Genomic DNA, 19,075 nt, shown 5'->3' on the forward strand with positions numbered 1-19,075 from the left:
AGGTAGTGAAGTAGGTGTGTAGTCTGCAGGTATCTTTCTCTCCCCGTTTCTGTCTTCCCATTCTTTTGAGTTCTGTCTCTGTCCTATCCAACAATGACAACAACAACAAAATTGGAGAAAATGACCTCCAGGAGCAGTGGATTTATAGTACAAGCACTGAGCCCCAGTGATAGCCCTGGAGGCAAAAATAAATAAATAAATATTTAAAAAATTAAAAAGTAAAAGAGTTTCAAAAAGAAAACAACATCCAGAAGATTTCTGATCATTCCCCTAATGACTATTTGGATAATTTAGCTTTTCCATGAAATAGAAGTTTGTTCCAAAACCTCTCTCCCTCTTTGTGATTATGCTATTACCGTAGTAAGTTAAGCATGTAGCTCATCTATTGGAAAATCGAACCCTTCTCACCACAGAAACACAGCCCTGTGGTAAAAATCCAGCGGAAGATGCTGACTTTTAAATAAGATCCTCTCACTGCCATTTACTGGACATGTGATCTTAGATACTCTGTTCAAACACTTTCAGCCTACTTAGCTCTAAAACTGGTAGCACAACTCTATATTATTGTGCAGGGTGGTGTTGGTGGGATATGCAAATTTATGCAAATTGTAGCCAATCTTTTCATTCCTCTAGACCAGCAAGAATGTTACCTGAGCCTCCTGAGGGTCCATAAAATGGGGACGGCGACTTCAACTGTTCCATCTGGATTCAGGATTAAATCATTCAGCGAGCAAAGAACTCGGTGCACTGAAAAAAAAAAAAAAGAACTTGGTGCAGTGGAGGCTAGAGAGGTATAAGCACGGAAAACATAGCAACTGCTAGGATCTCTGAGATCATGGTTATATCAACAAAGGGCACAGGATCTAACACGTAGCCAATCTGAACTATTTCTCCTGCCACTGGAGGACAGATCTTTCATCTGTAGAAGCAGGGTCCTTCAAATAGTATTTATCAATAATTAATCAGCAGAGTGACCAACAACATACAAAAACAAAAATAATAATAACAACAATAGGAGGGGTGTCCTCAAAAAGAGCATCTTTGCTTTAGATCCATTTACAGCAAGTCATGTTTGGATCCTCAAGATGCCAGATTTTTGCCTTTTCTTTTTTTCCCCCAGCCTGCAAACACATGGATTCCATTAGGTGACTGATACTGACATATCCGAGGCTTCCAAAGTACTCCAGGCCTCCGATGAGTGAAAGGTTTGCATGCCCAACAAGGGAAGGCAGGCTGCTCCGCAGGCCTGAAAAGGCTGCCAGGGGTGGGGTAGCAGAGGTGTTGAGTTTAGGTAGGAGACCGAATCTGGCTCTGTTTTCAATGACCATCCTGTCTACACCTGAAAATAAACTAGCTGCACCTGGAGAGGTTTCTCAGGCTCCAGAGCTCTGGTGCTGATGTCAGTGTGAGTATATATCCCCCATTAATCAGACTGAGTATTGTGTTGAAGGGTGCACAATAGGCCCTGAGAGTCGGGAGTAATTTGGACCCTGTGTCTATACCATTTCTGCTGAGCTTTCTTATCCAAAGAAAACCCAGGTTCCAAAGTTCTGCTCCTTTTACTTTTGAGCTCCAGGACAAAATAAAAAGATTAACAAAAAAAATTTTTTTTTAATTCAAAAAAAACAAAAAGAGGACATTGTTGCTTAGTTGACTTCTTAGAAACAGGCCTGAATTATAACACAATCCTGGCCTAACCTTTATCATCTGGTTCCCATCTTCAAAGCTGCAGGGTCCACTTTTGTGCTGCTCCAAAGTGAATGTCAGGGAGCTTGTGTTGTGTTCTGTGCCTAATAGCAACAAGTACTCTTTGAAAGGGCTGGTGGGGGTGCGAAGGGGGGGGGGGTGCTTTGACACTGTGCTGACCTAAGACTTTTGGGACAATTCTGGGCTCTAGAGTTCATTCCCAAGGGAAGCACTCTAAGGAAATAAGGCTTTTTGCCCTTGATTATAGAGCAGGGCTTACTTAGTGAGGGCAGTCTGTTATCTCTCAAAATGTTTGTAATGACAGACTGTACTGCACAGGCAAAGCAATTAAAAATGTGATTGGGAGTAAGGCGGTAGCGCAGGGGGTTAAGCACACGTGGCACAAAGTGCAAGGACCGGCCTAAGAATCCTGGTTCGAGCCCCTGGCTCCCCACCTGTGCTTCACAAGTGGTGAAGCAGGTCTGCAGGTGTCTATCTTTCTCTCCCTTTCTGTCTTCCCCTCCTCTCTCCATTTCTCTCTGTCCTATCCAACAACGATGACAGCAATAACAACAATAAAAAAAAACAAGGGCAACAAAAAGGAAATTAAATAAATATGGAAAAAAATTTAAATTCCTTTAAAAAAATGTGATCAATGAATAATGGCAGTACATTTGCCTAAAGATGACAGTATGTTTTCACATACTCCAAATCCTTGGATTCTTTTAACAGCCTAGTGACCTAGGTGAGCAGTTAGCATGGACCCATTTTACAGGTGAAGGAAGGACCACAGAAGGTAAACTTATGATAATCAGCATCCTGGCCTCAGCCACTGCCTCTTTTTTTTATCATTTTTTTCTTTATTGGCGATTAATGTTTTGCATTCTACAGTAAATGCAATAGTTTATACATGCATAACATTTCTCAGTTTTCCACACAATAATACCCCACTCAGTCCTCTGTCATCCTTTTCCAGGACCTGAACCCTCCCCCCCCACCCACCCCAGAGTCTTTGACTTTGGTGCAATACACCAATTCCAGTCCAGGTTCTGCTGAGTGTTTTTTCTTCTGGTCTTGTTTTCCAACTTCTATCTGTGAGTGAGATCATCCCATATTCATCTTTCTGTTTGTGATTCATTTCACTTAAGATGATTTCTTCAAGCTCCATCCAAGATGGGCTGAAAACAGAGAAATCACCATTTTTAATGGCTGAGTAGTATTCCACTGTGTATACTTACCACAACTTGCTCAGCCTCTCATCTGCTGTAGCCAACTGACTCTTAAGCCCTGGACAATTTTCTCCATCTCTCTTTATTTTGATTATATCTGTATTTATTGATTATATGTATTTATTTTTATTATCTTTATTTATTGGATAGAGACAGCCAGAAATCTAGAGGGAAGGGGGAGATAGAGAGGGAGAGACACCTGCAGCCCTGCTTCACCACTCATTAAGATTTCTCCCTGCAGGTAGGGCCTGGGAGCTCGAACCCAGGTCCTTACTCATTGTAACGTGTGCTTTCAACCAGGTGTGCCACCACCTGGCCCCTTCTCCATCTCTCTGTAGCTGTCTGTCCTCATCTGTAAAATGGAGGAAACTGCATTTGCTATTTCATAGATTGCTGTTAGGTTTAATAACCTAAATAGTTTAAAAATGTAAAATTGTCTGTGATTTAGAAAGTATTTAATATATACTTTCAGGGATGAGTGGTGGTACACCTGCTTGAGTGCACATGTTACAATGCACAAGGACCCAGGTTCAAGCCCCCTGGTCCCCACCCGCAGGGGGAAAGCTTTGTGCGTGTTGAAGCAGGGCTGCGGTGCTGGGAAATTTTGCAGATGCAGTCACAAACACCATGTTGTCCCCTCAGGCTATTGCCTACTCCCACGAGAGTTGAAACGATATTCCCGGAGTGCCTTTCCCAACCAATCCTGTCCCGACTTCCACTTCCGGTTTTCATCCCATAAAGCTTGCTGCCGCTGCAGGTCCAGTCTCTTTTGGTCTGCTCTTCACCCTGGCACCGAAGGATTGTTGCGCATAGCGGAAGGTAGCCATTTTTGCTAGCTCTGCGTGGCCCGAACTGCTGTGCTCTCACCCAACTCTGAGGTGCCCACGCGAATAAAGATTTGTGTTCCCTCTCCGCTCCGGATCTCCTCTCTCTCCTCCGCATTGCAGCCCAACACTGCAGGTGTCTCTCTGTCTCTCTTCATCTTTATCTCCTCCCTCTTCCCTCTCAATTTCTGGCTGTCTCTATCCAATAAATAAATCAAAAACTGGGAACCCAAGAGGCTGGAAATTTCCATGGGAAGAAGCTTAGGCTAGGATAAAATCCACATGGTTACAGCACAGAGAAAATAAGGACAGCAGAGCGTCCTTTCTGTAGAGCTACTCAATTCCCACCCTGTCTATTACCTCAAACTCTACCCAAAAATGTCCTCCGAACCTAAGAGTCAAGTTCTTCAAAGTCGCCTGAAGATTCTGATCCATTCTGAGTGAGTAAGTTGTGGAGGAGAAGTTTAATTACCTTCACATTTTACAAAAACACACCCAAAATGCCTTTGGTGAGAAAAAATTAATCTTGATTCCTTTCAGTTCACTTACGGGTGACTAAATTGAGTTTTTCTTATGTACATGGAACCAACCATACTTCATACAGTATACACATTGTCACCTCCTTTTCTTTTTTTTTTTAAATAAAGTGATGAACTCCACTTGCTCACGCAGGACTACAAAGCTACCTGAAACCTGGGGTTTTGGGCACTGAGTCTGGGTCAGTTACCCTTATACAACACAAGCACTTCTCAATCCCATTTTACAGATGAAAAAGTTCAAGTTTGAAGAGAATCAAAGTCAGCCAGTTAGCTAAGATACTTGGGATTTTTTTTTTTTATTTGTGACTTTAAACCACCCTAGAGTCTCTTCTTAGAGAGAGAGGTACTAACATGTCAGTAAGTGAGTGAAATTCACTCTTACCCTCTTTACTACAGAATAGAATTGTCTCTTGGTTCTCTAAGAGATGATTTCTAGGGTGGAACTAGATAGCATAATGTTCATGCAAAGAGATTCTCATGACTGAGGTTCTGAAGTTCCAGGTTCAATCTCCCATACTACTATAAGCCAGAGCTGAGTAATGATCGAGGAAAGAAAGAAAGGACGAAAGAGAGGAAGAAAGGACGGAAGAAACAAAGACAATATTTCTATTATACTGCTTCCTATTTGCCCCTCAAAGAAAATCTTAGCTAGCAATGACTTTCTGTGAAATATAATTTCAGAAGCCAGCAGTGATGCTCAAGTCCCCACGCCTTGCTTCGACACACTTTGCAAATAGATTTCCAGTCTACACATCACTCATAGTATTGCCTCCACAGAACAACATCAAGTAAGGTCCATGGGTGGCATGAACCAAAGAACTCATCATTTTCAAGTTATTATAAGGCCCTGATAGGAAGTTCCCATGAGACAATGGATATTCCATTTTAGAAAGAAAAGGAGAAAGAGAGATAAAGAGAGAGAGATTAAGGAAAGAATGAAAGGAGAGAGGGAGGGAGGGAAGAAGGAAGGAAGGGAGGGAAAGAGGGAGGAAATGAGAAGGAAAGAAAGGCCAGAACTTAAGCCTATCTCTAAAGAAACCAAGGATCACAGTTGCAAGACAAACAGTTCATAAATATAAAGAGTCAACTTAAAATCCAGAGGAAAACTAATTTCCTCGACTTGATATGACAATAAGGCCAATTGGGAGTTGAGGATGGTTCTGTTTTCAAGTCATTCTGTCTGTAGCCATGCCTCATACATGACAAAACATACATACCTATGCTAAATAGAAATAGATATGGGCCCTGGGTCAATGGGGTAAACAGTTAGTTGCATTTACATACTTCCATATTTGGGAGCTACTCTCTGCCCTGATCCAGCTAGAAAGTCCTATTCTCAACTCTGACACCATCTCCCCAGGCAAATTTTTAAGTCAGCCTGCATGTTAGCTACGAGGCTCAAGCAAAAATCACTAAAGTCATGGACCCCGTGGAACATGCTTAAAATGGGCTTCCTAGCTTCCTCCCACAGGAAGACCCCTAAATTCATCTGCTTTCACCTTTGGGTTTCTCTTTATTAAACAATTTGTTCTACTTTATATCTTACTACTTTACAGCCACCATGCTGAAGATGGTACTATGATGCCCCTCCTGACTTCCTTGGGCAGATGATCTCACCAATGTGTCCCAAAGTCTCACCTCCCCAGGGCTCTACCCCACTAAGGAAAGACAGAAACAGGCTGGGGGTGTAGATCGACCTGACAATGCCCATGTCCACCAGAAAAGAAATTACAGAAGCCAGACTTCCCACCTACTGCACACTATAAAGAATTTTGTTTCATACACCCAGAGAGATAAATAATAGCTTCAAGGGGAGGGGATGGGACAAGGAACTCTGGTGGTAGAAACTTTATGGAATTATACTTCTGTTATCTCATAATCTTGTTTATCAGTTTTTAAGTCACTAGTAAAATTTTTTTTAAAAAAGAAACTGTACTCATGTGACAACAGCTATCTTGAAAATCAGTATATTTCCCAAAACAATTTCAAAATTGGTTTGAATATTAAAAATTACTCATCAGTATAAAAGTAAAAACCAAACATACATACCTAAACCCTTAGGTGTAAAATGATTTAAAATTACAAATCTGGACATTTGGGAAAAAAAATCACAAAAGTGTTGGATTAAAGTCTAGATGTTTTGAGGGTCTTTGTTTTCTTTAAAAAAAAAAAAAAAACCCTTGTGTGGCAGGGATCTGGGGAAGCAGGGCTCTAGGACACATTGGTGGGGTTGTCTGCCCAGGGAAGTCCAGTTGGCATCATGTTAGCATCTGGAACCTGATGGCTAAAAGAAGAGTTAACATATAAAGTCAAACAAATTGTTGACTAATCATGAACCTAAAGGCTGGAATAGTGCAGATGAAGATTTGGGGGTCTCCATCTTGTAGATAGTTAGTAGGCCTATTTTAGTTATATTCCAAAGGGAATAGGTAAAGACAGAGGCAGGCTGGGAGTATGGATAGACCTGTCAGCACCCACGTTCAGCGGGGAAGCAATTACAGAAACCAGATCTTCCACCTTCTGCACCCCACAATGAGCCTGGGTCCATACTCCCAAAGGGATAAAGAATAGGAAAGCTATCAGGGGAGGGGATGGGATACAGAATTCTGGTGGTGAGAATTGTGTGGAGTTGTACCCCTCTTATCCTATGGTTTTTGTCAGTGTTTCCTTTTTATAAATAAAAATTAAAAGAAAACTCTGAGGGTTGCTTAGCTTATAAAGAATCCTTGATTCAAGTAAAGAGGGAGCGCTTCTGTAGAGAATCATTTTCTATGGTATCAGATGTAGTTTGGTCCATAATTTTCCACTCTGGCTTCTGTGGATGTCTAGGCTGGATTCCATGGATTTAATCTCTGATTTCATAAAAAAAAAAAAAAAAGAAAGAAAAGGAAAAGAAAAGAAAAGAAAGAAAGAATGGAAAAGAAAAGCAATATTTCTGTTTATCTTTGTACAGACTAAACATACTCCATCATTTTCATATCTTCTACCAGTCCTGCTGCCCAAATTTCCGATCAGCATGCCTGTGTGGCTTGGTCAGCCTATGCCTATCTTGACAGACTGGAAACTGTATTCCTTGTGAGAAAGTTAAGTTACTAGTCCTCCCAACTCACAAAGACACCCTCTTGTTAAATTCTAATTTAAAGCAAGTCATCACTTTAGTTTACTGCAAGTAATGGAAGAAAAAGAAAGTATTACATATAAACAATGAGATGCACATTTTCAAAAGTATAGTACGGAAGTCTCCCTGATAAATTTAATTTTCATATACAAGCTCTTTAGTAGGTTAGGAAAGTACTAGGATCTGTCACAAGTTCATTTGGAACCAACCCAAACCAGAAATTTGAACTGAGTTCACTGATTATTACATCCCTCTGTTTCTTGAGCTGAAAAGATTTGATTATGCCTTGAAGTTGGATAGGTAACCATTTGATCACAGAGAATGGGAAATTTTTTTTCAAATTTATTTATTTATTTGTTTCCTTTTATTGCCCTTGTTGTTTGATTGTTGTAGTTATTATTATTGTTGTTGTTGTTGTTGGATAGGACACAGAGAAATGGAGAAAGGAGGGGAAGACAGAGGGGGAGAGAAAGACACCTGCAGACCTGCTTCACCGCCTGTGAAGCGACTCCCCTGCAGTTGGGGAACCAGGGGCTCAAACCGGGATCCTTAGGCTGGTCCTTGCACTTCGCACCAGGAGCGCTTAACGCCCTGCGCTACCGCCGGACTCCCGAGAATGGGAATTTTGGTATCAAATACACACCAACTCAGCATGCAGATGACAACAGCCAAGGCCACATTTTGTTATTTCTAACAGTCCTTTGTTCTTATTGTTTTTTTTTAATAATTTGGTGCTGAATTTATGAAGATATGCTCCCTTTTATTAGCCTTATCATTACACCAGCGACTTCTGCTATCTAGCAGACATATAGTATTAATAACATAAATGCAAATTTCACGAGTACAAATACATTACTTTTGTGGCCACAAACATGTGCTTCCCAAAACCAGGCACTAAATTCTGTTCCTTGTTTTCTCAGCATGTATTTTCTTTCTTTTTTTTTTTTTGTAATTTTTTTTTTCCTCCAGGGTTATTGCTGGGCTCAGTGCCTGCACCATGAATCCACCGCTCCTGGAGGCCATTTTTTTCCCCCTTTTGTTGCCCTTGTTGTAGCTTCATTGTGGTTATTATTACCATTGTTGATGTTGTTCGTTGTTGGATAGGACAGAGAGAAATGGAGAGAGGAGGGGAAGACAGAGGGGGGAGAGAAAGATTGACACCTGCAGACCTGCTTCACCGCCCGTGAAGCGACTCCCCTGCAGGTGGGGAGCAGGGGGCTCGAACCGGGATCCCTACGCCGGTCCCTGCGCTTTGCACCACGTGCGCTTAACCCACTGCGCCACCGCCCAACCCCCTCAGCATGTATTTTTGTATCTGTCCTGTCTCAAATACTTAGCACTCGGGAAACCAAGGCCTGAAAGAAGTCACTATCCACATTCACATCCATAGTTTGTTTGAATATCATCACCACACACAAAATGATTTTTGAAATATTTGTTTGTTGGTTGGTTCGTTTGTTTATTATGAAAAGAATGAGAGAGGGGGAGAGAGAGAGAACCAGAGCCTCACTCTAACACATGCAATGTTGGGCATGGGATTCAAGAGTCCAAAGCTTTAGTCACTGCACCAGCTTCAAGGTCACCAAAAATAATTCCCTTATCGCTTTATTGTGGAGGGAGGGGTAATTGTTTACAGTAAAGTTGTTGACACATAGGTACAGTTTCACATCTTTTCATGATAATTGTCTGCAAAATACTCTTAGCCCTATGAATCAACCTCCTGTCCAGTAGAGAAGCGGTTGTAGAGCCCGACCTTCCACCTTCTCCCCATAAAGAATTTTGGTCCACACCTCCAGAGGGATAAAGAATAGGGAAGCTTCCAGTGAAGGGGATGGGACACAGAACTGTGGTGGTGGTAATTGTACCCCTGTTGTCTTTCAATCTTGTTCATCATTATTAAGTCACTAATATAAAAAAATAATACAACTACTATAAAATACTTTTTTAAAAATATATTTATTTATTTATTCCCTTTTGTTGTCCTTATTGTTTTATTGTAGTAATTATTGTAGTAATTTATTTGTAGTAATTATTGTTGTCATTGTTGATGTCGTTGTTGTTGGATAAGGACAGAGAGAAATGGAGAGAGGAGGGGAAAACAGACAGGGGGAGAGACAGATAAGACACCTGCAGACCTGCTTCAATGCCTGTGAAGTGACTCCCCTGCAGGTGGGGAGCCAGGCGCTGGAGCCAGGATCCTTACTCCAGTCCTTGTGCTTTGCGCCACCTGCACTTAACCTGCTGTGCTACCGCCCGACTCCCAAAAAAATACTCTTATCCCCATTTACAAGCAAGCACTCTGATAAATAATAGTAATAATAATATGAATAAAGAGAAGGTACAGTCAATCACATATTATGAAATACTTAGTTCACTGTTCGTAACGAGATGTCTTAAAAAGCTATTTAATAGGCTCTGATTAAAGGCAGTACTTTTGTTTATGTGTCTGTTTTTATTCCAATTTCTCATCAGTGACATCACTTTGCTTTCAAAGACAAATATTTGTAAATAAAAGGAATGAGTTGGCAGCTGTATTCCAGTCCCGGCCATCTACCTGAGCAATGAAAAGTGAGTTACATGGGTTCTGCCAAATTGTTTAGTTCCCCCAGACCCCTTCCTGCTTTCTCCTTAGATCATCTAATTATAGAGTAACGCTGCAAGTTTTCTTCATTTGTAGATTAATTAACTGGTGCTTAAGCAGTTCTCTGAACATAGGAGACAACATGTAAGTCTAAGTACAATCATTCACCTTCATGTTAAACATCATTTAATCGCTGTTTTCTTCTGGCTTAATGGTCCATGTTGGAAAGGACAGTTTGGGGAAGGGACTTCCATTATTGTTCTATAAAAGTTTAGAGCTACACAACTAGCGAGAAAGAAAGAGGATGTTTTTATTCGAACAAAAAAAAGCTGTTTAAACTGTACGTAAATTTGGAATGGGTCTTCTCAGTGCCTGAGACACAGAATAGACATTCCAATGAAGTGTACCTTTAGGCACTGTCTGCATCTTCCCAGATACAGGAGTTTTAGTGTGGACTGGCTGACCTCCTGTCTTGTGACAAAACCAAAGACTTAACCTAAAGTAAGGGGTCATAGAGCAAAATAGATGCTCACTCTGGGATGCCTGTGTATGTTACAAAGAGGTCTGACATTTTGCCTTTTTAAATAAAAGAGGATCATAGTTCCAAACTAGGAAATAGTGTCCAAATTTATACTTACCAGATTAAAGTCAAATCCTTTGCAAACTATTTATGGTATGTATAATTGTATTTTTTCCTAATAATTTCTCTATTTGCCTTACTAAATTACTGCCCCAAAGCCAGGTACCTTATTATTTTTTTTTAAACTTCTATTTCCAGCTTATCAAGCCAAGTCACTAAATGAGTAGGCTAATGAGCAAATCAAATTAAAGTCCTGTAAGTAAAAAGCATATAATTTAGATGAGCAAATAGGCCTTTGGCAGGGTGTGCCAGGCCAGGAGGGGGAGGTCTTCCCAGGAATCAAAAAATCAAAAACTTCTAAGTCAAAGAAAATGTGGGTGTTGGGCAGTGGTTCATCCGCTTAAGCACACATAGTACTAAGTGTAAGGATCTGAGTTCAAGCCCCCTGCTCCCCACCTGCAGCAAGGAAGCTTCACAGGCGGCTAAGCAGGTCTGCAGATGTCTCTCTTTCTCTCTCGAGGGAGAGAAAGAGAGGCTCTCATCCCCTCCTCTCTCAATTTCTTTCTGTCCTGTCCAATAAGATGGGAAAAAAAATGGCTGCCAGGAGTAAAATAATAAAGAGAGAGGGAAAAAAAAGGAAGGAAGGAAGGAAGGAAGGGTGAATAGTTATGCTCTACGTTGGCAACTCAGATTTCCCATTTCTAGAGCTGAATCATTAACCTAGACGTGATCCCCATGTCCGGGTGAGATGGTCCTATAAGCCGGCATGAAGGAACCATGTAGCCTGATGCTTCATCTAATCAATATCTACCTCGACTCCTTTAAGTCACGGTTTTCTCTGTTATGAAGTGGGGTGATTATTACAGTTAAAAAGAATGAGCATAAATCTAGCAGACAACAATTGTTTAAGGGATCAGCTCTGTTGACATTAGTCATATATATATGACCAGATATTTGACTCAAAAATGTTGTTTTAAACCTTACTGAAAATATGAACAGCCTTTAATCTCTACGGACAAGAATTTCTTTACCAATCAGCAATTCAAGTAGTGTTGTTGGACCAAGAGTGGAGATCAGAGTATCAATATTTCTTTTTAAGAAGATACATACATATATATATATATATATATATATATATATATTATTTTAATGAGAGAGACACAGGTGGAAGTTAAGAGAGAGACCAAAGCACAGCTCAGCTATGACTTAATTAACGGTGGTGCTGGAGTCTGAACCTGAGGCCCAGGAGCCTCAAGCATTAAAGTCTCTTTGTGTAACCAATATGCTACCTCCCCAGGCCCAGAGTATCCACATTTCATGACAGTGAGAGGTATACTTCATACCTAACTTTGGGAGAATCCAATAAAATTAAACTTTCAAAAAGATGGGGATTTTGTTTTAATTAAAAGCAATTATACAGATATATAAGTTATGTTAGTTTATCTTCAAAAGCAGAAAATGAAAATAATACAAAGTCTTTTGCCATGAACAGATAAAATATAACCAGAAGGCTGTTTGAAATCTTACTCAGAAAAAAAAAAAATTAAACTAACAAGAGGGGCATGAGTCATCTCAATGTCCCCAGAAGTCTATCTTGTTTTTCAGAAGGATGTTTTTCATGTTCCTTTTGGAACACCTAGAAGATTTCTAAATCCGATTTCTTCACATGTATGCACACCTATATTAGACAACATAGGCTGGCAGACACTCGAACAGGCTACAAGGCAAGTATCCCAAGCATCTCTATTGGAAAGGTCTTAAAAGGATAAGAGGAGAAAGTCTCTATTGGCGTTGGACTATCAGAGGGAAATGCATGATTCACAAAACATTCTCCCTGCATGCTTGTGACAAAGGTTTGGACTAACTTCATCTCCAGTTTTTTTTCTTTCTGTCTTTCTTTCTTCCTTTCTTTTCAACTTTATTTATTTGATAGGACAAAGAATTCAGAGGGAAGGGGGAGACAGATAGACAGAGAAATACCTACAGCACTGCTTCACCATTCGTGAAGCTTTCCCCCTGCAGGTGGGGACCAGAGACTTGAACCTGGGTCTTTGTACATTGTAATGTGTGTACTTAACCAGGTGTGCCACCTCCTGCTGGCCCCCAATTTTTCAACCAACTCTGATATCACCGATCTCTAAAGTATACAGAGGACTATGATCCAGGGACTTGTCATCATGTAAAAAGGATAGGAAAAAAGTGGTTGTCCATTTGAGTAAAACACCAGTTTGTAAAAGCCTACATCCACTTCAAACAAGGAAGGAAGGGAAAAAGTCATTGCTCATGTCAACAACTTCAAATTTCAACCAAGAAAAAGTTGGACTCACTGAATACACTAGATAGTACATTTGCTAGATCTGAAGTATAATATTTGTAACATTCCCCCGTCGTTTTAGTGTTTTTCCTTGACTCCTTCTTTACTCAGTATGAATGATTTCTATGTCCGTTCAAGACTGAAGACTAAGGAACGACTCCCAAAACAGAGCTTAATTTTTATCATGGATGATTGCTTTTAGTCTTGGGGGTCTTCCCTGTTCTCAGAAAACTGTAAAAAGAAAAACAATAAATTTACCTAAGAAACAGCCCAAAGGAAGAGAAGCTAGATTCTAGGATGTTTACCGTTTTATAAATCCATTGGTGAAAGAAGACAAAACACGTGTTTCAGTGCATGTAAAGTTTGTGTCTATGAAGCCAGCGCCATGTCTGGGTTCTTCTGTTCATCCTAGGAAGCCAAGAGAAATAGAGTGAGCACCCAAGCCAATTCCACTTCAATAATCAAAAAGCAGATGCATTTGGGGTAGACTGATTCCAGACTGCTATCCTCACGGGCCTGTCGGTTTCTCCCCCATTTTTAGTAGAATCTCTGAAAACCACTTTGCCTGAGGGGGTGGGGGAGGATAGGGAGAGAATATCTTTTAGTAGAGTGGGAAAGATGCCAAGCATCCAGAGCGACTTATAATTTTTCCACTTTCTTTACATGTTCAATTGAGACCTTCATAAAATCATAAATGAAAGGACACATTATAAGCACTTTCTTTGATGGGAAAAAAAAAGTGTTGGGGGGAGTAGGAGCAGGAGCTGGGGGTGGGGTGGGTTGTGCCTGGAAGTTAAATTTTGGAGTCTATATGTTTCTTTGGAAAACACTTGGGAGCTTTCTTTGCCAACTGTAGAACCCCAAAGAGAAATTGCCTTTGCCTTCAGAATTCAGAAAGGTAAGACTCACCTCCCTAGACACACACACACACACACACACACACACACACACACACACACACACACACACACAGTGGGTGAGACACGGAGCCCCAGGAGGGGACTGGAAAGTCTTAGGCTCCACGTGGTGTCCCCCAGGACTGAGGTCAGTGAGTCCTGGCGCCATCTTTCCTCAACCCTCCCACCCTGTCTTCTTGCCTCCTCCCCACTAGGGATTCACTCCCTGTTTACATTGGGGAGACTGCAACTTCTGTTTCTTAATGTTTAAGAGAAGTTTAAAAGCTTATAAAAAGGCTCTTAAGACTTTTTGGACTCGGAATGCCTTTTACAGAACAATATTTTGATGAGTTAAGTGTAAATGAATCAGAAACCTACATATTAAATTTCCTCTGACATACACACCAGTTTTAAAAAAATTAATGGAAAAACTGCCTGGGGGCTCAAAAGTGTTTGGGGTTTTCTTAAAACCAAAACGCTCGAACATGAAGAATAAAAATCCACTGGAATCATCTAGGTCTGCTGAATCTCCCCCTCCCCTTCTGAACCCTGCTTATAGAGGAAGAATGATGTCTGGAGGGTGCCTGGCTCTGCAGGGTCAAGTCAGATTCCTCATCACCAAACTGGGGACACAACAGAAGCGGATGCCTGAGCTGGGGCTAGAGCATCTTGCCGCTGTTCACTGATGGCTGACCCTAAATAGCCTGTTTTTTAAGAAGAAAGAAACTAAATAAACAATCACAGAAGACCATAAATCACTGACAAAGATATTTAGATTTGAAACAGCCCTAAAAGACAGAATATGCTACAGTTTGTCCCTCAAAGATGAACTCAGCTCTGGCTTTCATAAATATAGATCCCATGACTTGTGATGATAAATGCCACTCCGGCCCCTATGATTTGTCAGGGTTTGGGGGGGTATTTTCATGTTGATTCTGGGCTCAAGAATTGTTGTTACAACAACAGATACAACTGAAAATCCTGAAATCAGAATCGATCCCTAACTCTTCTGTTTGTTTCTTTTCCCTTTCTCTTTTCTCTTCCTCCTCCTCCTTTTTGATAAGAGGGTGAGAAACAGAGAGAAACCATGGAAAAAGAGAGGAGAGGGAGAGAAAGAGAGAGAGAAGGTGAGAGAAAGAGGAAAGAGAATAGGAGAGAGAAGAGAGAGACCTACAGCATAGCTCTATAGCTCTCAAGGTTCCCCACCCCTACCCACCCGTCCTTACACATGGTAACATATGTGTGATCCGCTATGTGCATTACTATCAGCCCCTCTTCTGATTATTTTTAACTAGTTTTTTTTTTTTCTTTTTGTCTGCTGTAGTTCCGGATCCTGTTTCATGAGCAGGTGAATAGCTCATGAGGAAGACTGAGCCAGGGGAAGATCTCAAATGCCAGTCCCTGTTCAGGCGCCATTTGCCGGTCTAGCTTTGCAGGCAGGAGAAAGACGACCAGGGACTCATGGCTGAGCTGGGAAGCAGTATCTCGTTAATTAATCAGATACATCACCTTTTATGCATCTCTTCACCATAAGTGGCAAGCAAAAGGAAATGACTAGGAGAGGGGGGGAGCAAAAAAAAGAGCACAAAAAGAACATAGAAAGCTTCCATCTAACCAGTGGGGATTAAACCAATACCCTGCAGGCAGGGCGGGACCCAGGTAAAATAGTGATTATGTAAATAGACCACATCATAAGTAATGCAAGCGAACCTAATGTGATGATCAAAACAGAAGGTCTTATAAGCAGAATTTAGAAGCATACCAACACCCAAAGTCCTCTGTATTTGTGATGTAGCTGATGTGACACAGGTATGAATAACTGTGAATAATAGCTAAGTTTTTTGCTGAGATGTGTCCCTGTGTCTCTTGCCTCATAAGCACTGTTGTGCTACAGAGTACTGGGAAAGCCTGTCTTAGGTGTCCATACTCCTAGAACTAAAGATAAGGTCCAGCAAGGAGGGACTGTGGGTATGAACTCATGCCTGACCAATTCTCGAGTTAACTGTCACCCTGCTGAAGCACATGAAAGCTTTCTGTGGGGGCTGAGCAGTGGTGAACTTGGTAGAATATAAGAATATACACATTACAGTGTGCAAGGACCCAAGTTCAAGCCCCTGGTCCCCACTTGCAGAGAGGAAGATTCACTAATGGTGAAGCAGGGCTGCAGGTGTCTCTCTCTCCCTTCCATCTCAATATCTCTCTGTCTCCATCCAAAATAAGTAAATACAAATATATAAAAAAAAAGTTTATGGGGGGACCAGGCGGTAGCACAGCAGGTTAAGCGCACATGGTGCAAAGCGTAAGGACCGGCATAAGGATCCTGGTTCGAGCCCCTGACTCCCCACCTGCAGGGGAGTCGCTTCACAGGCAGTGAAGCAGGTCAGCAGGTTTCTATCTTTCTCTCCCCCTCTCTCTCTTCCCCTCTTCTCTTGGTTTTTCTCTGTTCTATCCAACGATGACGGCAGCAATAACCACAACAATAAAACAACAAGGGCAACAAAAGGGAAAAAAATGGCCTCCAGGAGCAATGGATTCATAGTGTAGGCACCGAGCCCCAGCAATAACCCTGGAGGCAAAAAAAGAAGAAGAAGAAGAAGAAGAAGAAGAAGGAGGAGGAGGAGGAGGAGGAGGAGGAGGAGGAGGAGGAGGAGGAGGAGGAGGAGGAGGAGGAGAAGGAGAAGGAGGAGAAGGAGAAGAAGAAGGAGTAGAAGGAGAAGGAGGAGAAGGAGGAGAAGGAGGAGAAGGAGGAGAAGAAGGAGAAGAAGGAGAAGGAGAAGAAGGAGAAGAAGGAGAAGAGGAAGAAGAGGAAGAAGAAGAAGGAAAGAAAGAAAAAGAAAAAAGTTTTCTGTGAACCATAATGAGCTATCTTCACAGATGTTATTTATCATCATCATCATCATCATCATCATCATCATTATTATTATTATTATTATTTACAAAATACACACCTTCCAGACCCCTTAGGAGACATCGCAGCCCCCAGCATAAAAAGGTCTGAGTTGAAGGACCTTGCCTTCCATGTAGGTCAGTAGTGGTAGGGACTGCTCCATTCTCCAAAGGGAGGTTGGGTCAACATACTCTGCCACTCGAGGAAGACGGGCCCTGCAGTGAGTGTAGCCTAGAATGTTCCCAGCTATGACCATGGAATGTGAGTTCAGACCGACAGAGATGCAGAGGTTACACAGGCTTCTGTGCTGAATATGGGCCTCAGATCAGGTTGATGAAGATTACAGTTAACAATATTTATATATTTTCCCCATATTTGGGAGCTACTCTTTGCCCTGATCCAGCTTTCTAGTTCTATTCCCAACTCTGACACCATCTCCCCAGACAATACCTTTAGCCCTCCTGCATGTTAGCTGTCGGGCTCAGTCAAAAATTACTAAAGTCATGGGCCCCCTGGAATATACCTAAATTAGACCTACTAACTTTTTCCAAAATGGAGACCCCAAATCTCACCTGCTCTATTCTTACCTTTAGCTTTCTGATTATTAAACAATTTTTTCTGCTTTATATCTTATTGCTTTTCAGCCACCAAGTTGCAGATGCTACCATGATGCCAACCTGACTTCCTTGGGCAATTGACCTCAGCAATGTGTCCTGGAACCTCACCTCCCTAGAGCCCTGCCCCACTAAGGAAAGATAGAAACAGGCTGGGAGTATGAATGACCTGTCAATGCCCATGTCCAGTGAAGAAGCAATTACAGAAGCCAGACCTTCCACCTTCTGCACCCCATAATGATCTCAGGTCCATTCTTCCAAAGGAATAAAGAATAGGAAAGTTACCAATGGAGGGGATGGGACACAAAATTCTGGTGGTGGGGATTATATGGAATTATACCCCTCTTATCCTTTGGCCTTGTTGATCATTATTAAATCAATGAAAGAAAATAGTCTTTCTGTAGGAGAAAAAAAAAAAGGTCTGAGTAGAGATGAAAGAGGAACTATCTGATGGATTTGTGCCTCCTCCCTTCTCAAAGAGAACATTCTCAAAAAGCTGACAAGGTCAAGGGAGGTGAGGAAGTGTTACTGACGGAAATGTACCTTTTCTTTTAAATGTTTTATTTATTATTGGTTAGAGACAGAAATTCAGAGGGGAAGGGGAGATATATATACAGAGAGAGAGACATAGAGACATAGAGATACCTGCAGCCTTGCTTCATCACTCGTGAAGCCTTCCCCCCTGCACGTGGGGGACTAGGGTCTTGAACCTGGGTCCTTGCTCACAGTCATGTGTGTGCTTAACCAGGTGTACCACCACCTGGCCTCCACCTTTATTCCGCTCAAAACATTTGTGAGTGTGTGCATATGGGAACAAATGAATGAGTAAGTGAGCGAGAAAAAGAATGAGTAAACCCATGGATGAGCAAGTAAAAGCTCTTGCACAGGAAATTCGGACATGATAAAAAAAAAAACAAAAAAAAAAAGCTGAGCAGGCTAATAGCAACAGACATAAACCCTCCAACTCAGGCATCCAGCCCCACATCACACACTCTCCCTCTACCCAAAAGCCTGCTAATATTTTCAGGAAAGAGGAGAAATGGCTCCAAAGATGGCAAACCAAAGACACCTGTCTCTCCTCCTGTAGTTTCTCTGAATGCTCTTAGATCTTGTCACGGAAATGTAGTAGAGAAAGTAGCAATCCTAACCACTTCATGGGGACCCCACTGCATCCAAAAGACTCAAGGGGGGAAAAAAATGACAGACGACATTTCTTGTCAGAGGGCTGGGGAGACTGTATCATTGCAAAGGACTTTCATGCCCCAGGCTCTGAGCTCCTCAGGTTCAATTCTCAGCACCACTTGAAGCCAGAGCTGAGCAGTGCTTATAAAAAGAGAGATAAAAAAGAAGAGAGAAAAATATTTGCCTGCTCTCTGAGTTGTACTCAGGTAGAAGAAAGGTACCAGTCACCAAGGTCACCAGCTGTCCCCAGGACTATATGCAAATTGAGAGGCCTACATTTCATTAGGGAAAAAATGGCAGACAACATTTCTTGTCAGAGGGATGGGGAGACAGTATCGTTGCAGATGACTTTCATGCCTCAGGCTCTGAGCTCCCCAGGTTCAATTCTCAGCACCACTTGAAGCCAGAGCTGAGCAGTGCTTATAAAAAGAAGGGGGGGGGGGGAGTAGAAACTCAGCTGGTGTTTGAACTCCCACCCCTCCCAGCCAGCTCCCTTCCAGAGCCTGCAGTCAAGCTTGCTGTGACCTGATCCTCTTGTTCTTTGATATGGAACCTGGGCCTCCAGTGGGCTCTGGCTGCTAAAGCAAACAGCAAGCCAGTGTCAGGGGCCCCAGAAGACCCCTTT

General features: G+C 41.8%; 2 long non-coding RNA genes across 4 annotated transcripts in view; both read right to left on the reverse strand.

Annotated features, from left to right (window-relative positions):
• The window catches only part of LOC132541827 (uncharacterized), a 178,921-nt gene that overhangs the window by 31,035 nt on the left and 128,811 nt on the right, over positions 1–19,075 (reverse strand). For all 3 annotated transcript variants that reach the window (XR_009552907.1, XR_009552906.1, XR_009552908.1), the window contains one exon: positions 651–747. This is a non-coding gene — a long non-coding RNA (uncharacterized LOC132541827). The remainder of the gene's footprint in view (positions 1–650; positions 748–19,075) is intronic.
• LOC132541826 (uncharacterized) overlaps positions 11,682–19,075 on the reverse strand; it is a 40,226-nt gene continuing 32,832 nt past the window's right edge. The window contains exon 3 of the long non-coding RNA XR_009552905.1: positions 11,682–13,102. This is a non-coding gene — a long non-coding RNA (uncharacterized LOC132541826). The remainder of the gene's footprint in view (positions 13,103–19,075) is intronic.

This window comes from Erinaceus europaeus, chromosome 12 (genome assembly GCF_950295315.1).
Source record: "Erinaceus europaeus chromosome 12, mEriEur2.1, whole genome shotgun sequence".
In the NCBI taxonomy this organism is placed as follows: Eukaryota; Metazoa; Chordata; class Mammalia; order Eulipotyphla; family Erinaceidae; genus Erinaceus; species Erinaceus europaeus.